The sequence below is a fragment of the Dermacentor silvarum genome, chromosome 5 (genome assembly GCF_013339745.2).
Source record: "Dermacentor silvarum isolate Dsil-2018 chromosome 5, BIME_Dsil_1.4, whole genome shotgun sequence".
Taxonomy (NCBI): domain Eukaryota; kingdom Metazoa; phylum Arthropoda; class Arachnida; order Ixodida; family Ixodidae; genus Dermacentor; species Dermacentor silvarum.
Window position 1 is genome coordinate 75648967 of NC_051158.1, and position 11382 is coordinate 75660348.

At 43.5% G+C, this 11382-nt stretch overlaps 1 non-coding gene across 1 annotated transcript; it reads left to right on the plus strand.

The window, feature by feature from the left end:
- The first annotated feature begins 2799 nt into the window (after positions 1 to 2799).
- On the plus strand, positions 2800 to 2872 carry Trnar-ucu (transfer RNA arginine (anticodon UCU)). The gene has a single exon. It is a non-coding gene; the product is annotated as a tRNA-Arg (tRNA).
- Positions 2873 to 11382: the final 8510 nt, after the last annotated feature.

Sequence of the window (11382 nt, forward strand, 5' to 3'; positions counted from 1 at the left end):
CTGTTACAGTTCAACAATCGTATATTTCCTTGGAAACGAATGGTCCCTATGCATTGTTTTCCTGAATCAATTTTTTGTTTGCATGGCATGCATGTCTGGATGGAGACCAAGCGTCCATCTCCTGGGCATGCATGTGTGCAGGTACGCAGGAGCCTTGGATTGATGCTGTGCATTTTGGTCCACAAATAGGTATAGCTATACAACATTTATGAAATGCGTGACAAGTGTCATTCATGGATGGGAAAGATGCATATTGTCCCACTACATATATATATATATATATATATATATATATATATATACATTGTTTTGTCCAAATATCAGTTGCTAGCAAGCGGCCTGTCACGCGGCATTGTCTGCGGAGTAGAGCATTCTACCTTTGTGGACACATTTGCGGTCGTACATCAATCCTCGGCTTTTGCTTCTCGGGTGAATCAATGTGGAGCACCCTTCCAGCACCCATTTTATAGGGTGTTATGGTGAAATAGCACCCTTTAGTAAGGGTGCGACCACTACACCCTTTAAAATTTTATGCTGTGCACCCTTCCTTAAGGGTGCTGGCCTCTGCACCCTTTTCTAGCACCCTTTTTTAAGCACCCAATAGGTGGCAAAGGGTGTTCGTCTGGGGACAAGCTGATTTACACCCTTATGGGTGAGAAATTGTTTAGTGTGTAGTGATAAGTGTTGCTGGGAGATGTTGTATAGCTGCTACTACCGCTTGTAGTTCTTCTGTGGTCGTATCAGTGTTTGGAATTAATTCACTGTGTATCGTCCGAAGAGTGTAATCTACCATCGCTATAGCAGTGCCTTTGTATTGAACAGGATGTGGGTTCGGCACACACCGGCGGCAAGTTATCTTTTCATCCGCTTTCACTTCCAATATTTTGATTATTTTGTACACCTAAATTTCAACCACAGCTAATTTCCCCTATACATTTATTCGCGTAAAAATTTTATTCTCGGGTCTTGCTAGCCTGAACCACGAATTCATTATGAGGCAGGCCGTAATGAGGGACTGCGGATTAATTTTGAACACCTGGGAGTCTTCAGCGTGCACCCAGTGCACAGTACACGGGTGATTTGCAGTGTACCACCATTGAAACGCAGCTGCCACGGCTTCCTTAGCTTCATTGTGTGTTGGCTTTAAATGATCGTTATATATGCATTATTCGCTCTCTGCATACACTATGTGGGTGGGTTAACCACAGTGAATTCTAATGGAACGTATATACTGGCCATATTTTAATGGCGTTCAATTATTACCAGTATATATGCTAATATGAAGATGAGTCGACTGTTTGCTGTGAACAAACAGCAATCTTTGGTTGAACCTCTGGATATCCGAGCTTGGCTTTCCGAGCAGGCTACGCACAAACGCAAATTACCGCTAGTAAGCGAAGTGGACCACGAAAGAAACATCGCCTGACCATGCTGTAGTGGGAGCGATAAGACGGCGGCGATTGCATAAAACCATAAACAAAACGTATTTCAGTCAAATACGGCCGCTTTACTTATCGGATAGTTCCGCATCTTTCCGGACATGATAGCATGATCTTATCAGCTTCCAGTATTGTATGCCATATTCCAAATATTGGTGCATAAACGCTATTTAAAAACAACTTTGTACGCACAAGGACGATCCGTGCTGCAATATTTATACTAATTGTCCGCCAACTCGCGAATATTCGTGGAACAAAACACAATATCAGATACGACTGCTGAGCAGAACGCCATGACGACATTTCTGTTCTTGCAAAAATAATAGAATAACAAACTGAATAAGAGTAATGAATTGATTCGGAAAAGAAATTTAGCTGAAACATGCGAGGACAGAAATTGCTAGTTACGAGAAGTGTACTTCGGGATTTAAATACCATGTGATAAGGTCTATTCTCCTAAATTAATTAAAAGTGGCTCCCAAATAAGCATACAGCTACTGGATACAGATGTTGGCTAGATTTGTTGAAATGGTTTTTGCTCTCAGTGACACAAACGGAGTGCCCTTAAACCGAATGAAATTTCTAGGCATATTATGGGTACAGCTGGCTCGTGACTGGGAAAATTGTAGACCACTGGCAGAAGCCTTCGTCTTGCAGTTGATATAAACATGATGATGATGATTTGAACGAGTGTAATTGCGTTACATGTTCTTCTCGAATCAAATTAGCTCCATTCATCTGCCTTCATGAGATTCACCTGTATGCATTTGGGGATCGTAGAAGCAGACTTCACTAAGGGTAACCTAGTATTTCTAAAAGTTGCTTCTCGAACATCAGCTGCCATCGTTCAACCTAAACACTAGCAAGCGCAAAGACAATATCTGTCCGAAAATTATTTTTATGAATCGTATCATCATACAAACATTGCACAATGTTCCTGAAGCTGGCTTAGTAAGCTTGCGGTCGGTAAATCAGGTAACAAGATTTTATGGCCGCTTCGCCACATGGCTTTTACTGCACCACATCTTTCGGAACGGCAATTTGTTAGAAGCCGAAGAAATCATTATCTTCACCTTCATACTATTGCAAAAGCCACCTGATTTGCCCCATTAGAGCAGTGTAGCTTCCTTGTTAGGCGCGCAAGCGCACCCATATTGCAGGGATCAAATGTACGATTTGGAGGTTCAAGGGGAGCTCGTATACATTAAACCTGCTACTCAATACGTATAGTTCAAATTTCAAAATCAAGCTTGCAGTCGTGCCCAGCAAGGTTTGCAGCGTAACAAAAATGAACACGCTGTCACGTCGCTGCAACGTCATTCCGTCGCATTTTTAGTATGAAGCCGCCAGGCGTTCGTGTGTCCCTGTGGCGCAGTGGATAGCGCGTTGGACTTCTAATCCAAAGGGCCCGGGTTCGAATCCCGGCAGGGATGTTTGATTCTACTCCTATAGTTTTTTAACTACAATGAAATATTTGTACGCCGGGGCTGGAACCAGACTTCTACATAACGAATTACTCGTAATCAATTTCATTTTATTGGCAATTTCGTACTTGTCAACTGCATTGTTTACTCGCTAACCTCGCTTTAATTCCACTACTTTTTCAGTAGCTAGTTACATGTAACCACATAACTTATTCAGCAAAACGAGAACAAGGTGAAAGCAGGAGCCAACGTTTCGACAACTGGGCTTGTCTTTTTCAAGATCCGTGTACGTTACAACTGGGCTTGCTCGAGAACCGTGTATGTTACAATAGCTCACTAGCCCGCCAGCGCGCACATTGTGCTATAACTGGCTCACCTTCCCTCTCTTTTGCCTCCTCGAGCAAGTTTTGAGTGTTGCTGCTAATACATTCACTACAAAAACGAGGAACTATGACTGACAAAGCGTTTGATTGCAATTGTTATGCAGATAAGCAATGTATAAAGGGCTGCAGAGGTCGCACTGAAATCGCCAGGCCAGCGTCTTGTTTACTGTATTCATGCAATGTTAATAAGTGTTCGGAGGAGAGTAACGCAGAAGTGATCGATTACCATTGAGTAATTCCTCAATTACACTCGTGTTGTAGTAATTCGTCATTGTAATCAAGTTTATTTTTAATGAAGTAATTGTAAGTGCAAACGGTTACTCTTTTTCTGTAAGGTGTACAAGTCTGGCTGGAACACACTCCTCGGCATTTCTACGAAAAGCGGCACCAGGCATTTTCTTTGGGTATCAGTCAGCACTGGTCAAAGCTGTGTTGAATAAGGAGCACACCTTTCACGGTTTCCGCACTAGGAAACAATGACCTCATCAGCGTTTTCGCCCAGATGCAAATAAAAATGTAAAAAAATATAACTGGCCCTGATAACTTCAGAATTTACAGTCGGCCGTTCTCGGGGCAGCTACTGATGTATGATTTCACTATATAGCGTCTGAGCTGGTAGTATACGCTTATTTAACTCCCTACCGCAAGATTTATCGTATAAGATACACATAACTCATGAAATAATTTCGAAGGCATATTTTTAGTAAGGTACTGTAGTGGCTTGTCAAACAACGCACCGAAAACGTCGTGAGTTAACAGGTTATTTTTACAACCTTACTCCCGAAATCAGCCAACAAAAATACCAGGATGTTTATTATTTATCAGCTTATTGTATTGTTTCCAACAAGAAATACATTCGCGCTGTTCTGTGAGGCATGCATTAACTGCTGCATGATATAAGACGCAGCATGCACTTGTGGGTGCATGTTGTGCTCAGTACAGATGTTTGTTTGCTCACAAGAAGAAATATATGCTGGAAAAGTATAACGTTTTCAAAGGTTATAGGCACCCTGCAATGCACTTTGGCTGTGCATGTCGCGCCACCTAGCAGCGGCCGTGAACACCCGCGAGTTGGCCCTCACCGCCATTAAACCTTGGGCCGTGCTGCGCTCAGGCGCGCCTGAAAGTTTCCTTTTCCAATTTTTCAATGGATTCACCGCGACCTCTCGGCAGCTCCTCCGTGAGAAGTCTGAACAAGAAGAACATGCGCATATACTGCTGTTTTAGGTATTTTCACAACCGCGAAGGGGATGTCGGCATCAAATTGTGCCACTTCCCTTCAAGGCTGGGGAGAAACCCGGCGGCTGAAATGGATCGCCGCGCTTCGGCCCGTCAAGTAAGTGTCGCTCTTGCCAATTTCTGTTGAACTAAGACGCAAACGCAAAATCTAAAATAAAGGGAGAAAAAGAAAAGAAAACAGGAGGCAGCATCCATGAAAATGCACAAAAAGCGACAACTGTATAAACACGCGTGATCTGATTTCCGCTGTTGTAAATTGGTTTGGATAGTTCTTTACCTAGTCTCGCTCCAAAACAAATGCGCGATGGTTGTTACGTGTCAAATCTAGCTTCGTAAGCACTCCGCGTTGGACCTTTGTGCTCACTGTAGTTCTTGTGCATTAATATATAAGCCAACGTGCAGCTCCTTTCTGCGCCTGGATCAAGACGCGACTGCTGGAACCAGACTCATTTATGCCGATGTTTCTCGCGTTTAGAACAACAGAACTAAGGCTGGAGTACACCGCAGCACACATCGAGTATTCGCACTGGGCAGTTCTCTCGCGCACGCTAGCACACATTTGTTCAGTCTTTGTGTTGCTTAGTGTCAGCTGATGGGTCTCTGTTATGTTTCAGTGGTGATGACTTCTCACACTGGAGCCCGAACGACAACACCAAAATATGCTCGAGGCACTTTGTCAACAGAAAAAATGTGGTTGATCCCTCTTATATAGGAATCGGTATAGAACACGAAAGTGAAACGTGTCTTCACAGAAGTAGTGTAATGTTTATTGCACATTGATATATAATGTCTATTGGTGTTTTGTGGCTAAAGCGCCCTTAGGCGTTGATGCACCCACGCTGACGCCTGGTGGCACGTCTCCTCCATCACGACTACCAACGTCGATGACCATGAGCAACCGTCGTGCATATGGAAGCTGCACTACGCTGCACACGCTAGCACAACGCGAAAGACGAAGCACGTAACTGACACACTAATACAACGCGCAAGACAAAGCACGTAACTGAATCGTCACCGAGTCAAATCAGCGCGTACAGCGCGTCGTAATTGCAGCCTCCGCGATCAACTTCAGAAACATTTTCAGAGCTAATTGCGGAGGCCACGCTCCGCTGTGCTGAGTACGGTGAACGCCACCTAAGTGGCGTTGGTAGTGCTTCTTGATGCCAGCGTCCCTTCGAATGCTGGCATCGAGGCGTCGTAGTGCTGAGACCACCGAAGCGTTCACTGTCGGTGCGCGTTAGTGTCATAATGCAGTACTTCTCTTTTCTGCTCGTAGGCGGCGGCACCGCCCCGAGCAAGAGCGCGGGTACACGGAGGAGTGTTAGATATATAAGGTGCGTCTGTGTAGCTCTCTGCAAATGCGTTCGTGGCGCAATGGGTTAAACGCTCGGCGATCTATCGTCGCGGACCGAGAGGTCGTGGGTTCGATTCCAAATTTTGCAGGTTTGTGGAACTTTTTCTTCTGGTTTCTTTCTTTGTATTATGTTCTATGACGTATTTCCGTGACGGAAATACGTCAGTGAAGTCTTGGTGGACCCCGGCATAAAACACTTTCGTGTTAAAAAAAGCTCCATAAAGAATCATCCAGGTTACCTGCCAACTCGCCAAATCCTGGACAATTGTGATGAGCAAGCTACGCTGGAAGTATACTGAAGCTACAAATTATAGTTGAAAAACGTCTACGGCCGTATTTGCCCACTTAAACGGAATATATTATTTATTTGTTAACTTAATTTGAGTTCGACGTCGTAAACGTGTTTTATTTGTTGTAACAAGAACTTTGCTGCGATGTCCGTCCTGTTTAATTTTTGACACGATATGCATGGTTGTTGTCGTAAAGTGGACGTCCTTTCTCAAATGCCAGTGGCCGAAAATGAACCTCAATGTTTTCGATTGCCTTAAAAACCACAATTTAGAACGCCTGACTTGTTTCAAACGGGCGCCGCAGAAGCATGCTTTCGTAGAACTGGCACCTCGGTGTTTCGCGGAACTGACACGGCGGCGCTGACGGCTGAGCCGGTCGCTGCGCCGCCTGACCATTGCAGGTAGCCTATACTGTTTCTGAGCAGCATTATTGTCAAGGATATATCAGCAAAGAAAAAGTGCTGGCAGTATTATGATGAAAATCACCTGGGGTATACCGTGTAATGTATGACAAGAGCAGCAATTACAAAATCACAGTTGAAAAGTAAAAAAAACATTCTTTTGGCTTACGTCTGTCTCCTAAATCTACACAAAGCAAGAAATACAGATATAAATTGAAGCTCTCTAAAAATTCCACCCTAAGTGTTTGGAATACTTATTCCTCTGTCAAAGATGACTTCAGAAAATTTAAAGAAACTTCTATTAGATAGAATGGCGAGATATGAGCTTCATTTTTACACCAGGTATTTTCAATGACAAATATTATTTTTTCCAGGCTTTCTGCAATGAGAATGCCTTTTTGTATGGCCGAAAATCTACCCGTACACTGCGTGGACGTAATAAGATCACAACAAAGCGTTCGTTTCGGAAACTGGGTCTGTTCAGGCATATCTGGCCTGAACAAGTGTTTGTCTAAATTTTACACGAGAAAATAAATTTTTACCAATAAATGGTTATAGAATATATGTTAGAACAAATAGAGATAACTCGCGATCAATAGCTTTCGATATTTGCAACAAATGTGCGCTCCAACCTGCTCGGCGAGTCCAAAACGTACTCGCAAGTAAGTAATCATTTTTACTGAAGCCTTTAACGATGTCCTGCATGTTTGCGCACAAGGCAAATTTCCACTATCAGTGCAGCTGACTAACGGTCACGAAAAATTCGGCGAAATAAATTACGCAGTAGAGGCATTTACAGCTTCATTCCTTTACTTTTACCACTTCGCCACAGTGAACAACAAAAGTTGTGGTGGACCTTATTCTTTTACTATATACTCCAAATTATGTCCTCGTTAACGAATGTTATATAAGTGGCACGCTTTAATATTCAGCATAAATCAGGCCTATAAGCGGCTATGAGCGATGAGCTAGCCGTTACATGTCTCAAGAAAAATCACACGCCTTGCAATGACACGTATAGGCGGCCTGCAGCATCTGTGCAGCCTACCTTCAGAAGGAAACCATATAACTTCGTAGCGTGCATACGTAATCCGAATGTTCAAGTGGATAATTGATAAAAGTTTGTGAATTCTTTCGAATTACTGCGTAGGCATTGTATTTTGAAGGTAATCTTGCTCTTGTTTTAGATCATAAAAAGAGAAAAGGAATTTTCGCCGCTTCAGGAGCGTATCAGACAGCTTACACTACGTGCCCATGTTCATGAGCTCGCTGAAAGGTGATTGCGTAGACTCATGATAAAATGTCCTTTGCAGATGCTCACATGGAGATACGAAAGGTTATTACTGAGCAGGGTCGATTGGTTCCGTACCTCTTGCGACAACTCAACTCTTCAATTCAACTCTTCAACTCCAGGCAGCATCCGGTAAACTTATGCCACGCGGCTACCGTTTAATGTTGGTGAATAATGAACTTCACTATAAAACATGTTGACGGGCTAGTTAGTTCGAATTTGCAATCATATTTGCAATCATATTTTTGCTCGCGCATGTACATGACGTATATATATATATATATATATATCGGACAAAGGGAAATAACAACAAGAATATCATATACTAAGAAGTACACATCTAAGAACTGCACACATGTACACTGCGTAATTAAAACGTTTATTACAAAGCGCTATCACGCTAAATTAAGAAACCGCATGTCTTTTTTTCATAGCGGCACCTGAAGGCATCCTCACGCACTGTTGTTTCAATTTTGCGATTTCATGCTTCATAATAATTTTTCTTGTCGTCTTACTTTGCTCCCGCTTCAAAATGGCAATGGTTTCAACTAGCGAGACGCAGCTGCACTATCGGCATTGCATGCCTTAATGGTCTCAAACAACTTTTGTAGCAGTTAAGTGACGCTCCTTCAGCCTTTCATTCACTCTATTTTGCACTACAAGGTTATCGTATGAATAACATTTTCGATGGAATCGACAAATTATTCGCGGTGCTGTGTAAGACAAGGAGCAATCTGTTTTTTTTGTCCGAGTTGATGTTGCAGAGCTTCTGCAATCGTTCGGGGGCTTTGAAAATGCTTTCATTTCGACCTTTGTCGCTGTGCTCTTAAAATTATGAGAAATAATATTTATGTAGTGTACGAGCACAGCCTTCGTCATTCTGCAGTGATATTACTTTGCTTTCGCTCAATGAATCTCTCCACCCACAAGGTCGACTGTCGCAAGGTGCAAACAACACCGACCAAACGCTTCGCTGGTCCACACAAGCTTATTCCCTACCTTGTGGTCACAGGACTTGAACAGAGAATTATTGAGACGATATATTACTACTGCGCGTTTTACGAGTTTCGAATCTGCGGATGTGAATGGGAGCACATTAGCTGTGAAGGATGCAAGGGGAGATCAAGATTAGTGTGCAACGCAAATAATAGCTCAAAATGCAGATGTCATTTAATGAGCCCAGCGTATGCATGCTGAATGCAAAAGGGTATACTTTCATGTCACAGTAGTAAATAAATCACCACTTTCGACGTTTCACTGTTTCATCGTTTTAGCCGTACAATACAGCGGTCGGCTCTAGTATAGTCGGATCGTGTACGAAACAAGCTCTGGAACAAGCTTTTTGGGCGACTGCACTTTGTTCTGCCCATCTGTCTACTCTGTCACGCCATCGTCACCGTTATGTCACCTCCGCATTCTCAATACATGGCGAGCCAAAGCAAAACCTCGACCACCGTCGCTACTGCTTTTCAAACTCATACCACAACGGCAATATGTAGTTGGTGAGACGACGCCATCAACACTATGACATGGCACAACTTTAACGTTCGGGCGTTTGGCAGGTATTATTAGCATGCACGACGCAAAGTTCAGAGCAGACATAGCGCTCACGGAACATAGCTGGTGCACCATGCAATGGTCATCCGAACCGCGGCTTGGAGCACAGCAGCCATTTTCAACGACCTTCTAGCACAGACGGCTTTCCACTGCATTTGATATCGCTTAAGAAGCGTCGTCGTCATGCCTTCGGATAAAAGGAGTTTTCAAACGAGCTGGGGACGTTGGGGGAGCAAGGATAGTAACTTCTGTTCGAGTAAATGAGTTCAAAGATCGAGGAATCGGTATGGTCAGCTGATTTCTTTTGTCTCTCCAATTGTAACCTTAGTCGCTCGTAGTTCCTGTTAAGTTTCACCTTTTCTAGTTGTAACATCATCTCCCTGTAGACGTCTTGACCGAGCACTGTACGCAGCACTACAGTGGACGCTATGGTTAGGGGCTTGCGCGCAGCTGGCGTTGGACGCCCATGTCGCGCAACCGTTTGTGAGGGGAAATAAACAGTGGCGAAATAATACCGTTGCCGCTTTGCTAGAGTAATTAATGAAGTGCCAGCAATGTGCGATTGCTTGCTTCCTCAGTACGCGCACACCAGTGAATAGCAAGGATATTGTCGTCTTCTCGCGTATTGCTGATAATTCAAGTGTTGCTGTACCTAAATAAGGTTATGTGCTGGCTAAAATTCACTGACACCCCGTCTCAAGCGGTGAAGCCGCAGCCGATGCTGAGTGGCATACTGGTTCGTATCAGTGTGTTTTGAAAAAGAGGTGGCGGCGAATACACCCGTTAACCATTCAATGTCAACCAAATGAACATGATTACAACACTTAACGAGTGTTTCTTTCATCAATCAACTATTGCCGAACAGAGAAAATTTGTTTTCCCACTGCAGGTACAGAACACAAGCCTCCTGAAAGAGAGCCAAAGCCGAAATATTTCGTGATTGAAACCAGGAAGTGGGACTGAAAGTTCGCAAAAAATGATCGTGAGCAGGTGAAAATGCTGTCCCTCCTGAGTGCCTCATTCCACACTACGAAACAAGGAACGCGAAGGAATAATTCGCGTGATTCCATAACAAGAAGAAGGACAGAGACAAATAAAATACGATAGATTAATGATAGAGATTAGTAAGCTACCTATACTCCCGAAGTCTCCAGAAAACCTTACTACTGCGTTTCCAGAATATTGAGGCAACCCAAGATCTTTCTTAATTATATTTGTCGCCTATCTAACACATGTAACTTTGCCGACAGCCTCTAATGGTGAGTATCCTATTGTTTTACAGTGTCAGAGTGCCGATGCCCGACTGGATATAGAACAGGATATCAGCTGAGACATGCAAGCTTGGCCAGGCCCGCTTGTAGCGTAGCATCACGGCTTCGAAACCACCAGGCACAGAACCTTGGATGCCACGAGGAAATGCCCCGAGGATCCGGAAGCGGCGCACCTTATATTATGGCTTTCAGGAATACGTTTCGTACGCGTATTTTACATTTCTCTCAATATTAATAACAATGCTGCTCTACTGGCTGGTAACCAAGTTGTTAAAATAACACTAGAGATAGGGAGTTCTTTAATACAAATCCTACCTGTCGCTTATGATTTGATCCGTGTCATTTGGCGAACGCGAGTAATGGATGGGTCATCGCAGCTGCCCCGTCAAACTTTTCACACAACTTTTTGTAGACTACATTTGCTAAAGCGGAGGTATCCACGACAACAACACGAACAGACATGGTGGCATGCAGGGCGCAACTTGGAGAACAAGATCTGAACAGAGCGTTCTGTGGCTGCAAAAAACTGTGCGCTATTCCAGAGAGGATTCAGCAGAAACTGCAACCTGATTTCCAATCTCCATATAGGCGGATTTCTGTAGTAATGTCATCGACAAAGATGTTTGTCTGTTATAGGCCTACAATTCAGTCGTGGGCTCGTTCTGACTCTATAGCTAACAATAAAAGCGAATGCTTAGATATTCTGTGCATCGAAATGGGTCACCCAGTTATG